The 20,067-nt window shown below is 45.6% G+C and overlaps 1 long non-coding RNA gene and 1 pseudogene across 2 annotated transcripts; both read left to right on the plus strand.

The window, feature by feature from the left end:
- The first annotated feature begins 1,859 nt into the window (after positions 1-1,859).
- Positions 1,860-2,943, plus strand: LOC103643521 (uncharacterized). Its single transcript, XR_002266839.1, has 3 exons — positions 1,860-2,020; positions 2,397-2,555; positions 2,849-2,943. It is a non-coding gene; the product is annotated as an uncharacterized lncRNA (long non-coding RNA).
- A 3,709-nt stretch (positions 2,944-6,652) lies between these two features.
- On the plus strand, positions 6,653-13,793 carry LOC118473190 (uncharacterized; annotated as a pseudogene). The gene is made up of 6 exons (XR_004852284.1): positions 6,653-7,072; positions 7,704-8,112; positions 11,295-11,532; positions 11,722-11,905; positions 12,870-12,937; positions 13,015-13,793. The product of XR_004852284.1 is annotated as an uncharacterized protein (transcript).
- The last annotated feature ends 6,274 nt before the right edge of the window (positions 13,794-20,067 follow it).

Consider the following 20,067-nt stretch of genomic DNA (forward strand, 5'->3'; position numbering starts at 1 on the left):
CTCAACAATCTCCCATATGCTTGGATGGAGAGAGAACAGGTGACTACGCATTTTGTGGCTCCAAAATCCGTAGTCCTCCCCATCAAAGTGTGGAGGCTTGCCGAGAGGAATGGAGAGCAAATGTGAATTTGAACTTTGAGGAATACGCGAATAATCGAAAGAAAAGTTTGAGTTAACAGTCTTTCGTTTGTCGTAGTCATGGTCGTCGTTGTCCTTATGGGAAGAAGTGGACTCATCACTGTCGTCGTAGTAGACGATCTCCTTGATGCGTCTCGTCTTCTTCTTCTTTCCATCTTTGCGTCTGTGGCCTGAGCCCGAGTCGGTAGGCTTGTCATCCTTTGGCTCGTTGACGAAGAACTCCTTCTCTTTATCGTTGATCACGATTCCCTTCCCCTTAGGATCCATCTCTTCGGGCGATTAGTCCCTTGTGAAGAGAACGACTCCGATACCAATTGAGAGCACCTGGAGGGGGGTGAATAGGTGATCCTGTAGAACTTGAAACTTAAGCCACAAAAACTTGGTTAAGTGTTAGCACAATAATCGCCAAGTGGCTTGAGTCTTCAACAAAACACAATAACCACAAAGATATCAATCACAGAGATGGCACGGTGGTTATCCCGTGGTTCGTCCAAGACCAACGCCTGCCTACTCCACGTTGTGGCGTCCCAACGGACGAGGGTTGCAATCAACCCCTCTCAAGCGGTCCAAAGACCCACTTGAATACCACGGTGTTTTGCTTGCTTTTCTTAATCCCGTTCGCGAGGAATCTCCACAACTTGGAGCCTCTCGCCCTTACACTTGAAGTTCACAAAGAAGCACAGAGTAAGGGAGGGATTAGCAACTCACACAAGACACAAAGATTACAGCAAATACGCACACACAAAACCCAGACTTAAGCTCAAGAGACTAGCACACTAGAACGGAGCTCAAATCACTAGAATGTCAAACAAGTGAGCAAGAATGAAGTGTGAGTGATCAAGAGTGCTCAAGGAATGCTTGGTATCCTCCTCCATGCGCCTAGGGGTCCCTTTTATAGCCCCAAGGCAGCTAGGAGCCGTTGAGAGCAATCCTAGAAGGCAGATCTTGCCTTCTGTCGACTGGCGTACCGGACAGTCCGGTGCACCATCGGACACTGTCCGGTGCAGATATCCTTCCTTATTTGGCGAAGCCGACCGTTGGAGTCTGAGAGCCGTTGGCGCACCGGACACTGTCCGGTGCACACCGGACAGTCCGGTGCACCAATGTGACCGTTGGCTCGGCCACGTGTCACGCGCGGAATCCTCGGCCGACCGTTGCCCCGGCTGACTGTTGACTCACCGGACAGTCCGGTGCGCCACCGGACAGACCAGTGAATTTTAGCCGTACGTCGTTAATCATCTCCCGAGAGCGACGAGTTCGCCTGTGAACGGCTCACCGGACAGTCCGGTGCACCACCGGACAGACCGGTGAATTTTAGCCGTACACCGCCGTCGAAGTCCCGAGAGCAGCCTGTTCGCCAGAGCCAGTCTGGCGCACCGGACACTGCCCGGTGCACCACCGGATAGTCCGGTGAACCCAGACTGAGCAGACTTTGGCTGAACAAAGCCATCTCATTTCTAACTCGATTTTTCCTATTTCCAGCACTTAGACACAATACATTAGTCCATAAAACAATGTACTAAGTCTAGAAACATACCTTTTGACAAGATTTGCACTTTGTCCACCACTTTGCATAGATTAGCACAAAAGCATTTATGGTGGCACTCAATCACCAAAATACTTAGAAATGGCCCAAGGGCACATTTCCCTTTCAATTGGAAGATATGTTTGGCCATTTCCTCAATGTTGATCTTGCACTGCTAGATAATTTAAAAAGGACAGACCCAGTACTGGTGGCTCCCACTAAATGTATATTTTTCTGAGTAATCTCATCATCTGTGTATAAACTGTGTCTATCATCTCTGCAGACTATATGCCGCTGCAACCTCTTGAAGACGAGAATGACACTGTTATCAGTTTCTTATATCCTCTAGAACCCCCGGTAAGATTCCTTATTTATTTCAGTGAGTATTACCTAATCGGTGCAAACTGAAATGTAAGGTTGGGGCTGTTTGAAGTTTTCCTCTATTTTGTGAGATTATAATAAATCTGCTCACTGCCTCACTGTGGTTTTCACTTCAAATTTTTTATTAGTTTCTCTTTCCAACATTATTGTATTTGATGCTTCCTAATTTATGCATGCATTTTGATTTCATATAGGTGTAGATTGTTGTCATGCATCACTGTGTTTATTTTCTATTGCTTGTTGGGTTGTAGATTATTATCATTATAGATTCTTTGATGGGCACGGTAATTCTTATTTATCCTTTTTATGTTGGGTTGTAGGATATATTTATTGACTTTGTGATATATTATAGGTGAAGCAGGGCAGAACAAGAAGAGGCAGGTTTCAATCTCGAAGTGGACAGCTCTTTGCTGTGGCACTTTTTGATTCGTGATGGTCTCGGATGAAAATCTCGGGCTGAGAAGAATGAACGATATATGCAAAAGCTCACAAGGAGCAGGCTGAGAGAGATGTAAGTACATATGCTTTTCATATCCATATCAACTTGATTATGCTTGCTTTAGTCCATGTCAACACTCAAAACAGTCTACACTCTGGTGTTCATTTCAGAGATGAAATAGACCAAGTAACAGCTCACCTTTGATTATAGCATATCTCACCAACATTTGTTATTATCTAAAATTGTTTTCAGCTTTCATATCTCACCACATTTTCAGTCCGTGATTACAGCATGCCTTGGTCCTTTAACTACACTTGCTTGGATGCTAACAACCCACTTGTTTGTTTGGACATTGTGAATTATAGAGAATTGGAGACACTTTAGACTTTGAAATTAAGAGGTGGTCCACTGGAAAACAGGGCAACTTGCGCGCTTTGTTATCAACTTTACAATATGTGAGTTGATGATATTTTTGGTACTGGAGAATGAAGCTAAACTGCATGTGGTTTCTACCCATGGCTCTGATGCTGCGCTCTTGTAGATTTGTCCGAGTGACAAGAAGGTAGATTACCAAATCCAGAAGCTCACCAATGCGGCTGACAATGCCACTGCTCGAGAGAAATCAGGAAATGCAGAGGTCAATGGGAAGGATGGGCATTCGGATGAGGAAGACCTCCTGAAGTATAGGCCAAACCCAGATATGATGGACACAGACTGGTCCTCATGGTCAGGTGATGCTTTTCACTTCCTTAATGATTCTATACACTCGTTACATCGCTAAACAGATGCAGATGCTTCCTTTTGTGCATTCACAAACACCGTACATGAACATTACTTTGTGAAATGACTACAATAATTAATAACTTGTCCGCACTTGCAATATTGGAACATATCAGTTGGTTTAGCGCAAATATCAATAAGTTCTCATATTTGTGTTCGTTCAACTTCTCATCCACCAATCACCAATGTGGTACACTTGCTACTGTGGCCACTTGAATATGCCAGATCACTAAACAACCTTCGGTCAACAGGAGTGCTTGCTCGTGTGTACTTGAACATGCAATTCCTAGCGCATTCTTCTGTAAGTATTTAGTAATACATGAGAGTAGCAAAGAGTTTAACCTCTAAGATGTCTTCAGATATGAAAAATGAGTAAAATGGTTATCTATTATTATCCATCTAAAGAATACATGTAATACATGTAAGTGTATGTACTCGTCATACTAAGGCTCATGGTATTAGTAGTTGTTGATAGGATAACACTCATTTTAGCTTTTACTAATTATCGTCAAAACACTGCTGCAGTTAACGAAGCGGAGCACCTGAACTAGCAGTCACGTCTGCAATATACACACTAGCAAAACACTCCTGTAACACTAAACAGTTCATGCATATCCTTGACTGAAGACGATGTTGCAAAGGTTTCAGACATCAGCTTTGGCGTTGACAAGAAACAAGATGACGAGTACAATGCTCCTGATGAGTACAACGCAGTGTATAAGTTTGATTTGTACTGCTTGAGACCATCTCTGGAAGGCGTTCATATTTTGACGACGATGTGCTCCTATATTTTCCTTTCTGAATACCAAATTCTTTAATGTGTCCTCTTGTGTGGAATCAAGTTCCTAATTTAGCTAGAGCAATACTTGAAAAGAGGAATCGCAATTAGTTGTTTTTCATGTGATTGTATAACAATTTCTCGTAAATGAATATAATGCTGACTAATTTACTGTTTGTGTGAATAGGTGTTGACAAAATCTTCTAAGATGGTTCCTGACTAATTTATATGTTCCCGTTGTAACGCACGGGCACTGACCTAGTAAAACAAAATGAAATGAAAGACATCGTGTGTAAGGAAATGAAAGGCATCATGTGTAGGTTACGTACATGTTGCCATGGGATATGGGTCGCGAGCGTCGTTTGGGTTGGAAATTGATGGGTCGTGAGCCGCTGTCGCGGTAAGGACGATTAGCTGCTGGCCGTGTCGTCCAAATCATATCGAACGCTCTAAAATTTTTCTGATGACATGGACACACTGACAATGCCTAGGCACACGAAAGACATTTTTCTTTTTTTTCTAGACTTTGTACTAGACGCAATGCAATGGACAGTACAAAGAAAATAATTAATTAGATGATAAAATAAAATTAAAAATAAAAGTTGAAGAAAATGGAAAGAAGGATAAAATATAATCGAAAATGAAAAAAGAAGTAGAAGCAAGCAAATAAAATAAAAGGAAATGAAAGGCATCGTGTGTAGGTTACGTACTTGTTGCCATAGGATATGGGCCGCGAGCGTCGTTTGGATTGGAAATTGATAGGCCATGAGCCGCCGTCGGGGTAATGATGATTAGCTGCTGACCGTGTCGTCCGAATCATATGGAACCCTGCAAAATTTTTCTGATGACCGTGGACACACTGATATAGCTTCTTTGCTCTTGCCTAGGCACACGGAAGACATTTTTCTTTTTTTAGACTTCGTACAGGACTCATTGCGATGGACAATATAAAGGAAATAATTAATTAGATGATAAAATAAAAATAAAATAAAAATTGAAGAAAATGGAAAGAAGGATAAAATATCATCAATGAAAAAGGAGTAGAAGCAAGCAAATAAAACAAAAGGAAATAAAAGGCATCGTGTGTAGGTTACGTACCTGTTGACGTGGGACATGGGCCGCGAGCGTCGCTTGGGTTGGAAATTGATGGGCCGTGAGCCGCCGTCGAGGTAAGGACTAAGGACAATTAACTGCTGGCCGTGTCGTCCAAATCATATGGAACGTTCCAAATTTTTTTCTGATGACATAGACACACTGAATGAGCTTCTTTGCTCCTGCGTTTAATAATAGAAAATTAATTAGTTGGGGGTACTCTGGACTTGTGGCTTGAACTCTTAAGCCAACATTATTTTTTGTTTTTAGATGCTTGTTTTTGAAGTTTTGTGATCTCAAATCATAACTCTTATTTGTTTCGACCACACATGAACCAGATTTTATTACTCGAGAGCAACGAAGTTACAATAGTGTGTAATACCAAATAGGCAAATAAACTATACCGAATCTAAAGGAGTGTTTGAATGTATTAGAGCTAATAGCTACAAAAATTAGCTAAAAACATCCAAACAAGCTAGCTAATAATTCAGCTATTAGCTACTTTTGACAAATTAGCTAATAGTTAGCTAGTTATGTGTTAGCAAGCTTATTTTACTAATAATTTTTTGGCTAACTATTTATTATCCTTAGTGCGTTCAAACGTCGCTAGGATAAAGCTATGCTCGAATGAACACAGAGGGTTCATTCACCAACTGGCACTAAACGAACAACATAACTACCAAGTGCTTTAACCAGTCCATGACGCCACAAGAAAGGACATAATCCAATCATTTGTAAATCTACTGTTTCTGTTACACACCCATTTCTGGCGCCAACAACACACATGCTGTTGTTCAAATTTCAGAGACTCCTTCCGTCTTCACAGCAAATGCTTAGACATTTGCCATCCTATTATCTCCTCCATCCATCCGTCCTTGCTGACGAAAGTGTAAAGGCGTCGTCTTCAGAACTTTTGTGCCATATTTAGGGTTGGATATGAGTCAGCTTGACTCGTCCGAGTTTGAGCTGGCTTGTTAAGCTAATAATCTGGCTCGATTCGGCTCGTTAAGCGAACAAGTCACTGATTCAGTTCGGCTCGTTTACAAGTTCGAGCTGCCGTGTTTAGCTCATGAGCCAGAGCAGAAAAAACAATCTATATATAATAATAATCAATTTCTAGTTAATTTTAAATTAATTTAACAATAGAAAATATTAATTATACTCATAGTTTCATAGAGCACTTCAATGAAACATCAGATTAACACAACTCATCACTCATCAATTCACATACATATTTATAATCCTGCCCAACATGTTACAAGAGAGAATCAAACATATAATCTCGGTAGGCGCTGTTAAGGCCCATTTGGAGAATGAAACATATAATCTCAGCAGGGGCTGTTAAGGTCCATTAACAGCGTGTTTGGTTTGCAGCACGACATGGATCCAGAGTGATCCGAACCTGTATCCGAGCCTACAAAATCGTTTGGATAGCGTCACGGAGTCTACCCATCCGTCATCCACTCATTCCAAAATACAGCATAACCCTAGCAGCGACTCGTTCCTCCAAATCAACCGGATGAGCTCACTCCGGTTCGTACCTCGCACAGGGGCGGCGGCAAGGCAGCAGGGGCTGTTAAGGTCCATTAACAATGCAAGTCCAACTCGTGATAGTGGAGAATCATTGAACCCAAGTGGTCCAATTCGTGATGGTGGAGACTCATCTACTCGAAGTGGTGCAAGAAGGAAGAGAGGGCGCATGATGATGGAAGATGAGGATCCATTGATATGCACTGTCACTGAAGCTTTTAAGACTCTTTCAGATGCAATCAAGCAGTCAGCACCACAACCACGTCCGATAATCCCACCCAACCTATGGACTATGATGAAACAGATTCCTGTTTTTGAAAGAGAACATATAGCACACTACTATGGCTACTTGTGTGAGAATCCAGCCCTTGCTTATGCCTTTCTAGAGATGGGACTAGATGATCAAATGGTATGGGTGTCTAGGTACATCAAGACTCATCTTTCTGATTGATGCATCAAAAAAGCAGATTAGCCTAAAACTTGTGTCTGAAACTTTTTAGTTATTTCTATGATGGATGGAGTCTATGAAACTTATCTTTGAACATTGATATGGATGTTGGATAACTTCTCAATTTTATTTGTATGCTGGATAATGTTGAATATGTATGTTGGATAAATTCTCAGTTTTTAATGTATGTTGGATAATGCTGGATGAAATTGTATGCTGGATAAGTACTCGTGAAGATACAAGTTTCAATTTTCAGTTTTATCTATGTTATAACTTTCAGTTTTTATGTATGTTGGATAAAAATGCAACCTTTTTGGTGTGGTGAGTGAAAGCAGATTGAGCGTCGCTTGATGACATGCTTCTTCAAAACAAACAAAAAATGGATTCACCTGCTTCCTCAAAACAAACAAAAAATGGATTCACCTCATTTCTCTAACCAAACATAAAGAAAGAACCATCCAATCCTGTGAGGAATGAATCCATTCCGGACCGGCTGATTCCGGATGGAGCCAATCCCCTAACCAAACACGCCATAAGTCCATACCTACTGTCTATATATTTAGTGCATATAGACTGGTCATTTTACGATTAGGGATTATTTTGGCCGCCGTCGCTGCCCTTCCTAGTCGCTGTCGCGACCTCATCTGCTTCCAGAGTCCGGCCTCGTCTGCTTGCAGCGTCGCCGACCAGATCCACCCGCACGCGGCCGTCCGCGCCTCGTCCATCGCAGCGGCCGCCCGCACGCGTCCATGACCTCGTCGGCTTCCGGCGCCGGCCAGATCCGCCCAGCCTCTCCGCCCCCGCCGACCGCGCTGCAGCCCTCTCCGCGGTGCCTCGGCCCCTCCCGTCGCGGCTACCTCCAGCCGCCGGTCAACCTGCCGACGTGGCCACCTCCGGCCGCCCAGATCCGCTGCACCACCTCCAGACGCCAGCCGCCGACCGCCCAGACCCCCTGCTCCACCAGGGAGAGTCGCCAGCCGCTACCTCTAGCCGCCGGTCGCGTAGATCCCCTGCTCCACCAGGGAGTCGGCCGCCCAGATCCCCTGCTCCACCAGGGAGAGCCACCAGCCGCTCCACCACTGTGTCCCAACCCTAGGCCGAGGGATTGCGCGCCTCCCTGACGTGAGCCGCGACTGGGTGAACACAGGTGAGTTTCAAATCGAGCATCTACTACCAAGGGAAACTCCCATGTATGTGTGGTGTTAATTTCTGTTATTCTCTCCTTTTTTTTCTTTCTCTTCAAATGTGAGTATTTATAGACCCTAATCTGGGCCTAACCGCCTGGATCTATTACATGGCTGGTAACCCTAACGGGCCAGCTGAACAGTACATTCACTAATCCCCTACTCTTCAACCGACTTACTCAAAGAACTAATACTCCTTAACAGCACAAGAAGCAGCAACACAACTGAATAAACTGGATACAACTCACATAGTGCTAACATCTTCCCCTCTGCCAAGACTTGATTGACCCCAATCAAGGGCATTTGGAAACCTTTTCTTCAAAACTTCAAAGTCATCCCAAGTCAAAGCATCTTCTGGAAGATTTCCCCAAGCCACCTTCACTTGAACCACTGGGTAACTTCTTTTCTGCACCAATCTTCTCTCCACAATCTTGATAGGATACACCTCCACACTAGACAAGTCCACCACCTGAGAGAAGTCTGCATAAACTGGCTGATATGAAGAAATAAAAGGCTTCAGCTGAGATACATGGAACACAGGGTGAATCTGTGCTGCTGGTGGTAACTCCACTTTATAAGAAACTTTAGTTTTGGATGATTCAGATTCAGATTTCAGTTATGTTTATTCCACATCTCACTTTTATTTGTGTAGCAATGTTCTGAAGCTATTGACCTTTTCCTTCATTTATTTGTGTAAAAGGGACGTTCTTTACCTGTAGATTTTGACTACGTGAATGTTTGATTCAGTCCTCTTGTCTGATTTCCTTGATGCAAACCAGCACATGTCGAAGGCTTTCAGGGAAAACATATATGTTCCCTTCCGAGCTCAAAAGTTGTGCAATAGAAAAAAATGTCAACTACTGACTGATGATCTTTAAGGATACACAAGAACATCACGTGTGGGTGACATAAATTCTTTTTTGCAAACAATTTTCAGGAATGTTTATATCCCTACTATATTTAAGTGGGATTTCTTTCCGCGTCTCGGTCCCATGCGCACCGCCAGAAAATACAAAAAATAAGTGCAGAACCTATTGTTCGAACCCTAACTATCTCTCTCCCAGACTTAGCTTCTAACCACTGGATTACATATTTATTTGTGTTCTACAAAAGATAGATATTATAAATATTGTGAATATAGAAACTATTGTAAGACATGGGCAACCGACTAGTTACAATACAAAATATCAAAAGGTTATGGGCTTTATGCAATTAATTAATCTAGTCTCATGAGTTGTGAATGAACAATGAACCATGGCTTGTGTCATACTGTTATAATGTTGTGCTGGTTTCATTTGTGTATCTTTGCTGGTATTTTAAAAGGCGGTGTCTAGCTCCACCTTGGCACTAGGTTGAGCTGCATCACCTCACTTAGCACCTTGGTGTTTTGTCTAGGCTTTTTTTGTGCATAGAGATGTTTTGGGCATGATGTATGCTTGAAAATGGAAAATATTAGAGATGGAGGAAGATGAGCTGCAGTCATGTCACTCATGGATGTATGATAATATCAGTTTTTAGCAGGATAATTCTAATCACCCACATAAAGTACAAACACCTAGCATTTCATAGGCACTACGCGTAGCCTGACCTCCTGCCTAATGTGTAGCGCTTTTGAAACACTATTTTTTGCATATAGCTGTGCGACAGTTCTTTCACCTAATTACATTTACCTTTCTACAAAGATGTATTATTGCATTTCTTGCACCCAGAGGAGTCTTTCTGTAGGTTCTTCAAGTAACCAATTAACATTGTTCCTTTTTCAACTTAGGGTAAAGATGAAACTAAATGGAGTTTCTGATAAGAAGCCATTTGGGATAACAATACTTATACTGCATATAGATATTAAAAATATAAAATGATAGTGGAATCATTTTGAAAAAAATACTTTCATATTATAAATCCTTTCATAAATATAACATAAATAAAATGCCATAGTTGCATTTGAATAATAAGTGGATGCCAGGAACAACACTCTTCCCTTACCAAAGGGAGCACATTATATTATGAAGCTTCACGTCTAACAAAATAACCAAAAGATAATAGTAATATACCTGAAGAAATAGTGCATAATGATTACACCTACTTCACATCTTCTTTTAAAATCTTGATTTCTTAGGTGCCACGAAAGAGCCTCTAGCACTCCTCTGGTCTTGAGTTCGACTTCCCGTTGGAGTGAATTTTAGGTTGGGATAAAAAATCCTCTCGTCTGTCCCATGCCAAAGCACAGGCTTAAGGGCTTAAGGCCCAGCCCTATTGTGGTCGTTCTCACATTGGCTACGGTGCCACTGTGCATGGGTGGGGTAGGGGTTCGGGGGTTTTCTCGACTTGGGCGAGAATAACATCTTAATACAAATTCCAGGGCTGTCTTACCTCCTGTAGCTCGAGTTTTTTTTGGATTTTCTAGGTGCCAGCTTAGTGGCTTTATTAGCAAGGTCCTTAGCCTGGGTTTAAAAAAATCTCCTTGTCTCTTCCATACCAAAACATAGGTCTAAGACCTGACCCAGGTTGCTTACATAGGCTGCAGTGCCAATTTGTATGAGTGGGGTGTAGGATCAGAGGTTTCCTCGACCTGCATGAGGTCTTCTCTATCATGCTATGCCCGGGGGCTATCATACCCCCACAGGTTGAGTTTTTTAGGTGCCGGTTGCTCCTAGGGTATGCATCATAGTATTTCTTAAGGTATTGGTTCATTTACGGGAATGTGACTGCATGCTTGTGGTTTAAAACTGTTTGTACTTGCATTTATCTTGTGATTGTTGTTTCTTTAGGATTTCAAAGTTCTTCCTCATTTTTGGGTGATTTGTTTAGTGTGGCATAGTTGACTACTTTGCAAAATACACGTGGCATACCAAATCTTTTGATCGGCTAGCTTTAACTAAAGTAGACTTTGCCTACATTTTGGTTCAGTTATGGCCATCCAGTGCTTGTTTTACTTCACTAATTAGTGGTCAGCAAGCAAGGTTGATGTTGGAGAGTGACATTTGCTTCTATTTTACCAGATATTGCTCCAGTTTGTGAAGCAGCTGTTCAACACAGCTTCTAAGAGATTAGAGATTGGGGTAGTTGACTTGACAAACCTCTTTTCACACGAACTGAAAAACTAATCCATCAGTAAACCTTGATGTTTCTGATGTTGAGAGGCTGAAAGAGCAGTATGCATGTTGCACAGAAGATCAGTTGGCTTTTGAAGGCTATAGAAAGCTCTTGCCAACCAGAAAGGCACTTCCTGATGGGCAGGTATAGGTTAATATTCATTTTTTTGCCTCAAATCTTCTGTCGAACATACAAGTTGGTAATCTCTTATTTGTGATTGATTTTCTACATTAATGCATGATTATTGTGCCCTTGTCTCTTTTCGTGTTTTTGGGTCCAAATGCAGTAATCAATCTATATAAACTAGTCTTTCATAACCGCTTCTTTCTCCAGGTCATAACAATTGAGAAAGAGAGGTACATTGTTGGTGAAGCTTTATTTCAACCACATATATTGGGCTTGGAAGATTATGGTATCGTTCACCAGCTAGTTACTAGCGCCTCAAATGTTTCATCAGAGTACCATCGTCAGCTGCTTGAAAATACCATGTTATGTGGTGGCACCACATCAATGACTGGTTAGTTGCCTTTTGTTTTTGATGTGCACCTTTGCTTTATTCAACCTTGTGAGTCATAGGTCAAATAGCGAAAGGGCCTCTAACGTAATGGTTAAGGCTTCCGAGTAGCATCTCCAGGTCCTGGTTCGATCCCTAACTTCGGGCTTGGTTAAAAAAATCCCCTCGCTGTGTCCCACCCGTTCTTGGGTTATGTCCTGCGCGCCACCCTCCCGCTGGGCCGTTGTAGAGTGGGCAGAATGGATTTTATCAGTCGAAACCATGATTCGGTCTCTTCTTAATTTAATATCGGGAGGGCGGTCTTTCCCTACCGGCCGAGTTTTTTTAGCTATAGGTCAAATGCATATCAATTAGCTGTATAGGGTAAGTAATATCATTTTGTTTTAAACTTTTGTGGATTTAACATATGTTTTCTAGTTGAACGCAGCTTCATTCAAGATGAAAATCTGCCTTCGGTATGAACTGATTGTATGGATGCCAACCTATGCACCACTAGTCCGGGACATTCTCTGTTGTTATGTTCCCTAATAATAAAGAGTGCCAGCTTTGATGTTCTGTTAGAACTTTGAAGTTTCATTTGATACTTGTCCTTTGGATAAGTAGTCAAACATTGTAGTGAATATGGGTAGCAATAGCACAACTGGAGGTGGAAAGTATGTTGGTTAAGTAAGAATTAGGTAGCAATAGCACAACTGGAAGTGGGAAGTATGTTGGTTAAGTAAGAATTAGGTAGCAATAGCACAACTGGAAGTGGGAAGTATGTTGGTTAAGTAAGAATTAGGTAGCAATAGCAACAGGCAACAGCTACATTTCATGCCATGGTTACAGCTTTGCATGTTCAATTGGCTCTCTTGGACAGTTGTGTATACAACTTGTGGATCTTTATGCATATTTAATCTAAACTCTTGTAGTTTTGCTTAGACTCATTTAATCACTAAGGTTTATCTCACTTTTTTTCTTCCTCAAGGCTTTGAGGACAGGTTCCAGAGAGAAGCAAATCTGTCTGCTTCAGCAATCTTTCCATCACTTGTGAAGGTACCCTCATTGCTGCTCCTAGTCAATCCCCTCCTCACTTCCCTGGCTATTACTAACTTGAGCAATGTTTCTTCCAGCCCCCCTGAATACATGTCCGAGAACCTAGCAAGGTACTCGGCCTGGTTGGGTGGTGCGATATTGGCCAAGGTCGTTTTCCCTGAAAACCAGCATATCACCAAGGGCGAGTATGATGAGACGGGGCGTCTATTGTGCACCAGAAGTGCTTTTAGAGACAAACTGCCTTGAACTAGCACGGTTGTGCACCATTTGCTGCTGTTCATGTCACAGCTGTGCTCGTACCTGAATGTTGCAGGTGCCGATGCTTGAGTCCACTGTACGCCAGCCACAGTTCATACCGCTAGCCACAGTTCATACCTGACTGTTGCGAAGTGTTGGTGCATCTAGGTCGGTTGGGTTTATTTAGAGTGCAATAGAGGGTAACATTGACGTGTATTCGTTAGGAGTTTTAGCCAATTGCCCATTTGCACCTGTAGTATTAGAGAATTAGCTGAGATTTCCTTTTCAACTTACATTATGATCCATTATCTCTTCAGCTACTGCTAGTGAAAGAGTTGTTTGGGTCATGCCCACAAACTAAGCATGTCACAGGTTCTTAGGCATATGTTTTTGTTAGGAGCCAAGTAGCCAACGGCATCCTCTCCCCCTGCCGGCCAGAGGGTGCACGTAACATTCCATCGCTCTTCAACGGCTCCCCCTTGGGAGCACTCTGCATTGAGAAAGGGGCTTCTCTAGGGTGAAAATGGGTCGGGTACGCCCTATGGGTACCGTGTCGGGTACTGAATGTGAATACAGATAGTGTAAATATCTGTTTTTTATGCGAGTTTGAGTATTTTTATATTCGTGATGAATATGGGTAATATCCGAATAGTGTATCTTTTGATTCGGGTTGGATACGGAGCGAGCAGTAACCGATAAAATACCTGAACGTTCGGGTCTTCGGTTACCTGTTTTTTCCTTTTTTACATAATAATATAGTTATAAAATCAAAACTTTTACATATGGAATCGGATGGAGATAAAATTTATATAAAAATTGTAGAGCTCGAAGAGATCTATAAATATTTTTTGAACACATATTTAGCCATCAAATTAATAGATTTTATCATTTTCATGTGGGACTTAAGGTTATCTGTGCGAACTTAAGGTTATCTTTTCATAAATTATTTATTAGTATTGGTAACTTATTTGCTAAAGCAAGAAATCAATAATACACCAAATAGCCTCAAAACTTTATGAAATTTTACGAAGGTACACCATATGTCCATATATAACTATAAAAATGTTTTGATCATAAGATCTATAAGATGCACATGTTTCTTCCATTCCACTTTCACTTATTTGTATGAATCACTCTAATATTCAAGTTTCAACATAATCAGTACTTTATCATTTTCATATGAGGACTTGAGTTATCTTCGTATAGAACATTTATTAGTTTTTTTAACTTACTAGTTATGTGCCCGTGCATTGCCACGGGAGTTAAAAATTAATATAAGATATAGATATGAAATGATAAACATCAATATAACATGTATCCAAATTTGACATCAAAGAATGACAAACAAATAGGCAATCAAATACTACCTCCATCCAAGTTTCACAAGCGTATAAGTAGTTTTTACTAAGACCAAGGAATCATTAATGTCAGAGAGGAAATCTTCGGCCGGGTGGCGGAATGCACCTGCCCTAAATCCTAAGATGAGGAGGCGGCCTAAGCGTTTTGCCTGTTTGCTAGATGATCGGTGAACATAAGAGCACATAAGGGTTTAGAGTGGTTCAGGCCGCCGGAGCATAAAACCATACTCCACTGTGTGTTGTATTGCTGGTGATCGAGAGCTTGGAGAACTTCCCGAGGGTCTAAGTTGGCTTGAGTGAACTTGCCTTGTAACGTTGTGTGCCTTCCCTTTTATAGCTCAAGGGAGGCACATACAAGGTTGCTGAGCCCCGACATGTGGGCCCAGGAACATAACGGATGGAATACCTAGAGCAACTAATGCAGGTGTTGTCTGTGTAATCTTCAGGCCCATGTTGTCTGCAGCACGCGCAGCGTTGACATGCGGTGGCAGCTTCCTTGGTAAGGTACGAGTAATGATGGGCGTAGCACACGCGGCAGTATGGTCGTGCAGTCTGCCAGTGGTACGGACAGGCATGCCGCCTATGGGACTGACAGGTCGCTGCCTGCCAGTGGAATGGACAGGTCTCATTAAATACGGAGACGACACATTGCCTGCCGGTGGAATGGACAGGCACGCCGCCTGCGGAATGGACAGGGCTCACTAAATGCCGAGGCGGCACATCGCCTGTCAGCGGAGTGGGTACGCGGCGCGCCTTATCCGCAATAAATGCAGGGGCCGCGTAACCCGGGGCCTTACGTCAGGCTCCGCCCGCTGACTTACGTCACGCGTAGTAGGCCACGTGGCTGCATCGGGTCTCCGCCTGGGCGGGGAGCAGAGGCGTATGTGTACAAGTCTGCGCCAGACTGGGCCTGGACACATGTCGGCACCGGACCCCCGCCTGGGTCCTGCCCAAGGCCCGTGTACGTTCTGTCCTAGGACCTTGGGACCCCACTGTGGTGACCCGGACCCCATACGGAGGGGTCCGGATCCCATTCCAGGGGTCCGGCTTGCACACGTGGAGGTCCGGGACCAACCTTGGGGGTCCGGACTATATATCCAGGGGTCTGAGACCATCCTTGAGGGTCCGGACTGTACATCCGGGGGTCCGACGCTCTCCCGTGGGGGTCCGGACTGTACATCCGGGGGTCCGGCGCTCTCCCGTGGGGGTCCGGACTCACTGTTGATGCTTTGGAGTATGCTACCTTCTCTGGACACGTGGCGGCCTCGGACCCGCCCATGTGGTGGGGTCGGGCGCTGCTGTGGACCCAAAGTAGCCGCTCGCGGCTGGGGCGAGGCACAGCTTGGTCCCACACAGCACTTCTGCCACGCGACTAAGAGATAGCCGCGCGGGTTCTGCGTCTTTGTACAGTAGCAGGGGTACCCCAGTTTCAGGGTATCGACAGTGGCCCCTAGGCCCGCCTCAGGGGAGGATGCGAGCCTGCAGGTGGGGCCAAAACTTGTACTTCGCGTCAATATGGCATGACCGGTGACTGGGGCAACACCTCAGCGCGCGCCGCATTAACTCAGCGCATCTGGTGACACACGCGCTGTCAGTCCATCCTCGGTCACGTCAACTGCCACATCTGTCCCCGTGGCTGACCGACCCATGGCCCCACGTCTGGCGGTTCCATCAGCCCACGTGCGGGGCGCCTCGTTGCCGCCGCCTTGGTTAATAAAATATCTCTCTGCAGCGGCCTCGAGGCGGTGTGCGATCGTGCGTGGTGGTTCGCTCCTCGCGCGGCGGTTCGCCTTTTTCACATTCGGAGACCGGCGCACCAGCTGCATGACTTGTGGGCCAGGGCCCCCATGTCAGAGACTGGGTCGCTTGGGCGCCCGGTGCGCGTCAGACGGGATTTCCTGGGGCGTGAGCAGGAGAGTCTTCCCTGAAAAGGGATTCACCCCGCGTGCAGCAGCTACGCTTTCACATTCTCTTCAATCACTGGGCCCTTTCGCCTCCGAGCCCTCTGCGCCCCTTTGCATCTGCGCTCTTCTGCTTTCTGCCGCCGCAGACGCCATGGCCTCGCCGGTTCATCCTGAGCGTTTCCAGTCCGAGGGGGCACTCAACCTGGTGCGCAACCTGCTCAGATGGAGCGCGCCGGCGTTCGCCGAATGGATCCGCGCCGGTGCCACTCCCCTCGGCGATCTCGCCGCCGGGGAGTTCGTGCTCTTCATCTCCTACCTCTCCTACGGGTTAGCGCTGCCGATCTCGCCTTTCTTCCTGCTGTTGCTGGAGGAGCTCAGCCTTCAGCTTCAGCACCTCACACCCCATTCCATCCTCCAGGCGGCCATCTTCGCCCACCTGTGCCAGATGTTCGTGGGGGTGGCGCCCTGTACCTCCCTCTTCCGCCATTTCTTCGTGCTGGTGAAGTCCAGGAAGGCCAAGGACAATCTCGGCGCCTACTACTTCCAAACAAGGCCAGATTCGGCCGATGCCTACATCTCCTCCCTCGGTGGCGCGAGGTGGGAAAACTGGCACGACAACTGGGTGATCGTTAGCACCGAGGTCAACGACCGCCTCGCGCTGACGAGCGAAGGGCCAAGGCTCAACCGGAAGCAATGGAGGGCCAAGTCGTCGCTGGCGCCGAAGTTCGAGCCCGTACTGGACAGGATCAAGACCCTGGCAACTGGTGGCCTGACGTCGATGCATGTGGTCGGCGACTTCTTGAAGCGCCGGATCGCGCCGCTGCAGCAGAGGGCGCGCCTGTGTTGCTGGTTCACCGGTCCAAAGGACATCGACCGGGTCCAGCGCGGGCCAGGGACCGACCTATCCTAGGACGAGCTGGAAGTCCTGGTGAAGGGGATTACCGGTGAGTCTTTCATTCCTGAGTCCCTGATCCTTCCCCAGGGCATCCCTGCGCTCTGCGATGATCCAGGGTTGAGGACGGCGATCCTGGCCTGGCTGCCGACCCTCGATGAGAGCGGCGTGGCGGTTCATCAGACTGGCGGCTGGAACCCCCACCATGGGATCCGGATTTCTGACGCGCCGGCTGGAGGCCCCCAGCCTGCTGGTGCAGGCTCCAGAGCCCCCCGTGGCCCCCAGCCCCTAGGACAAGGGCAAAGGGGCTGCAAGTAGCTCCTCGCCCCGGGTGGCACCGGGGGGGTCGGAGGATTATAGGCGACGCCGGCTGCGTCACGCCAATGGGTCGCTCGTCACAAACCCTCCTCTTGATGCGGACCCACCCCAGAAGCGTCAAAGGACAGCTGGTGGGGCCGAGGGGATCGGCTCCTAGGCTCAGGGCGCGCAGAGGCGCGTCAGTCCTCCACCACCGCCACCATCGGATCCGCTACCGCCGCCACCACCACCTGGGGGTGATCTTCCCTAGGGGCACCAGCAGCAGCAACAGCAGTGGACGTCTCGCTTCCAGGGCCGCTGGAAGGTCCAGGGCCCCAAGTAATTGTAGCCTCATTCTTGTTTATGCGAGTGTAGTTATCATGCCGACGGGTCCTAACCCATCCTTGTTTGCCAGGGCTTCCTCCCCCTCTGCTCCCAAGGGCGCGCCTACTCCGTCGGGTCAGCAGTAGGCGTCTGCTGGGAGTGGTGACGGCGGCTCGCCCCCGGCCGCTGCAACTGCGCCGATAGCTACCTCAGCCTCAACGATGGCGATGCCGTCGAGTACTGAAAGTCGCCTAGAGGGGGGGGGTGAATAGGCGGAATCTGAAAATTATAAACTTAAGCACACACTACAAGCCGGGGTTAGCGTTAGAAATAAAATCGAGTCCGAAAGAGAGGGCAAAAACAAATCACAAGCAAATGAAGAGAGTGACGTGGTGATTTGTTTTACCGAGGTTCGGTTCTTGCAAACCTACTCCCCATTGAGGTGGTCATAAAGACCGGGTCTCTTTCAACCCTTTCTCTCTCTCAAACGGTCACCTAGACCGAGTGAGCTTTTCTCCTTAATCAACGGGTCACTTAGACCCCTCACAAGGACCACCACAACTTGGTGTCTCTTGCGTTGATTACAAGTTGCTTGAGAATAAGAAAGAGGAAGAAGAAAAGCGATCCAAGCGCAAGAGCTCAAAGAACACGAGCGAAACTCTCTCTCTAGTCACTAATTGCTTTGAGTGGAATTTGGGACTTGGAGAGGCTTTGATTCAATCTATTTGTGTCTTGTATTGTATGCAGTAGCTCTTGTATTGAATGTGTTGGCTGAAAACTTGGATGCCTTAAAGTGTGGTGGTTGGGGGGTATTTATAGCCCCAACCACCAAAGTGGCCGTTGGGGAACTCTACTGTCGACGAGCGCACCGGACAGTCCGGTGCGCCACCGGACACTGTCCGGTGCGCCAGCCACGTTACCCAACCGTTAGGGTTCGACCATTGGAGCTTCTAACAGATGGGCCACCGGACTGTCCGGTGGTGCACCGGACAGTCACTGTTCACTGTTCGGTGCGCCTTCTGGCGCTTGCTCTGACTCTGCGCGTGCAGCCCGCGCACTGTTCACGCACTGTTCACTTTTGCAGACGACCGTTGGCGCTGTTAGCCGTTGCTCCGCTTGGCACACCGGACAGTCCGGTGCTACACCGGAAAGTCCAGTGAATTATAGCGGAGAACATTTTCCAGAAACCTGAAGCTGAGGAGTTCAGAGTGATTCTCCCTGGTGCACCGGACACTGTCCGGTGGCACACCGGACAGTCCGGTGCGCCAGACCAGGGCAGCCTTCGGTGGATTTTGCTCCTTTCCAATTGAACCCTATCTTGGACTTTTTAATGGTTTGTGTTGAATCTTTGGCACCTGTAGAACTTATAATCTAGAGCAAACTAGTTAGTCCAATTATTTGTGTTGGGCAATTCAACCACCAAAATCATATAGGAGAAGGTTTGACCCTATTTCCCTTTCAATCTCCCCCTTTTTGGTGATTGATGCCAACACAAACCAAAACAAATATATAAGTGCATAATTGAACTAGTTTGCATAAGGTAAGTGCAAAGGTTGCTTGTAATTAAACCAATATAATTATTTCAATAGATATGCATGGATTGTTTTCTTCTTATTTAAAATTTTGGACCACACTTGCACCACTAGTTTTGTTTTTTTAAATTCTTTGTAAAATTCTTTTCAAAAACCTTTTTGCAAATAGTCAAAGGTATATGAATAAGATTGAAAGAAGTATTTTCAAGATTTTGAAATTTTCTCCCACTGTTTCAAATGTTTTTCCTTTGACTAAAACAAAACTCCCCCTTAATGAAATTCTCCTCTTAGTGTTCAAGAGGGTTTTATAGATTTTTGAAGATACTAGTACTTTCTCCCCCTTTTGAAAGCACATTAAGATAACAATTTGAAAACTTCATTTTTAAAATTCGTTGGTGGTGGTGCGGTCCTTTTGCTTTGGGCTAATACTTTCTCCCCCCTTTGGCATGAATCGCCAAAAACGGATACTTTAAGTGAAATATGAGCCCAACGTAAAATTTTCTCCCACTTTAGCAAGCAATATATGAGTGAAAGATTATACCAAAGGAGAGATGGTGGAATACCGGCAAAGAGTAGATAATACCGA

The sequence above is a fragment of the Zea mays genome, chromosome 1 (genome assembly GCF_902167145.1).
Source record: "Zea mays cultivar B73 chromosome 1, Zm-B73-REFERENCE-NAM-5.0, whole genome shotgun sequence".
Taxonomy (NCBI): domain Eukaryota; kingdom Viridiplantae; phylum Streptophyta; class Magnoliopsida; order Poales; family Poaceae; genus Zea; species Zea mays.